A 2,208-nucleotide genomic window follows, 5' to 3' on the forward strand; every position below is an offset into this window, starting at 1 on the left:
CTAGAGGCCACCTGAAAATAACATCTACAGTTTTTAACAATCACTTTGTCACTAATTTCAGAACCTTGTGGTCATTTTTCTAAACTCTAGATACAAAACTCAAAACAGTCATCACTTTTAACACAGGCTGTCCAATGTTCAAAACATTGCATTGTGCATTCATTTTCACGATCGTGTGGCGGATTGACGGACCAAAATGCAGCAGTTGGAAAATAAGCCATCTTCTTTTATTAACACCACGAAGATGAACACGACACAAAACTCTATACAAACTAACAAAACAACAAAACGACCGTGAAGCTACAAACGTTGTGCACATACATACAGGCTACAAACGTTCTACATAGACAATTACCCACAACCAATGAGAGCCTATGGCTACCCTAAATAAGGCTCCCAATCAGAGACAACCGAAATCAGCTGTCTCTAATTGGGAACTCATTCAGGTAACCATAGACTCTCCTAGATAACTAACCAACATAGACAACGCTAGACATCTACACTCAACACAAAACCATATACTACACCCCATAACCCCTTTACCATATAAACACCCAACACCAACAAAACATAAACATTCCCCATGTCACACCCTGACCTAACTAAAATAATAAAGAAAACAAAGAATACTAAGGCCAGGGCGTGACATAACCCCCCCCTTGAGGCGCGAACTCCGGGCGCACCATACACAGTCTAGGGGAGGGTCTGGGTGGGCTTCCCTCCACGGTGGCGGCTCCGGCTCTGGTCGCGGTCCCCACGTCACCACAGTACCTAACCACCTCCTAGGCTTCCTCCAAACGACCCCCCTCCACATTAACCCCATTGTATTAAGGGGCAGTTCCGGACTAAGGGACAGCTCCGGACTAAGGTCCAGTACCAGGGTAAGGGGCAGTACCAGGATCAGGGGCAGTACCAGGGTAAGGGGCAGTACCAGGGTAAGGGGCAGCACCAGGGTAAGGGGCAGCACCAGGGTAAGGGGCAGCACCAGGGTAAGGGGCAGCACCAGGGTAAGGGGCAGCTCCGGACTGATGAATGGCAGCTCCGGACTGAGGGACTGCCGCTCCGGACTGAGGGACTGCAGCTCCGGACTGAGGGACGGCCCATGGCTGGCTGACAGATCTGGCTGCTCATGGCTGGCTAACGGATCTGGCTGCTCATGGCTGGCTGACGGATCTGGCTGCTCATGGCTGGCTGACGGATCTGGCTGCTCATGGCTGGCTGACGGATCTGGCTGCTCATGGCTAGCTGACGGATCTGGCTGCTCATGGCTAGCTGACGGATCTGGCTGCTCATGGCTAGCTGACGGATCTGGCTGCTCATGGCTAGCTGACGGATCTGGCTGCTCATGGCTAGCTGACGGATCTGGCTGCTCATGGCTAGCTGACGGATCTGGCTGCTCATGGCTAGCTGACGGATCTGGCTGCTCATGGCTAGCTGACGGATCTGGCTGCTCATGGCTAGCTGACGGATCTGGCTGCTCATAGCTAGCTGACGGATCTGGCTGCTCATGGCTGGCTGACGGATCTGGCTGCTTATGGCTGGCTGACTGATCTGGCTGCTCCTGTCTGGTTGGCGGCTCTGGCAGATCCTGTCTGGTTGGCGGCTCCGGCAGATCCTGTCTGGTTGGCGGCTCTGGCAGATCCTCTCTGACGGACGGCTCTAGCGGCTCCTGTCTGGCTGGCGGCTCTAGCGGCTCCTGTCTGGCGGACGGCTCAGTGGGCTCATGGCAGACGGGCGGCTTTGCAGGCTCATGGCAGACGGGCGGCTTTGCAGGCTCATTGCAGACGGATGGCTCAGATGGCGCTGGGGAGACGGATGGCTCAGATGGCGCTGGGGAGACGGATGGCTCAGATGGCGCTTGGCAGACGGGCAGTTCAGTCATTGCTGTGCAGACGGCAGACTCCTGCCGGCTGAGACGCACTGTAGGCCTGGTGCGTGGTGCCGGGACTGGTGGCACCGGGCTGGGGACACGCATCTCAGGGCTAGTGCGGGGAGCAGGAACAGGGCATACTGGACCCTGGGGACGCACATTAGGCCTAGTGCGTGGGGCCGGAACTGGTGGTACCGGACTGGGGACACGCATCTCAGGGCTAATGCGGGGAGCAGCAACAGGATGCACAGGACTCTGGAGACGCACAAGAGGCTTGGTGCGTGGTGCCGGAATTGGTGATACCGGGCTGGAGACACGCACCATAGGACGAGTGCGTG

This window comes from Salvelinus fontinalis, chromosome 2 (assembly GCF_029448725.1).
Source record: "Salvelinus fontinalis isolate EN_2023a chromosome 2, ASM2944872v1, whole genome shotgun sequence".
In the NCBI taxonomy this organism is placed as follows: Eukaryota; Metazoa; Chordata; class Actinopteri; order Salmoniformes; family Salmonidae; genus Salvelinus; species Salvelinus fontinalis.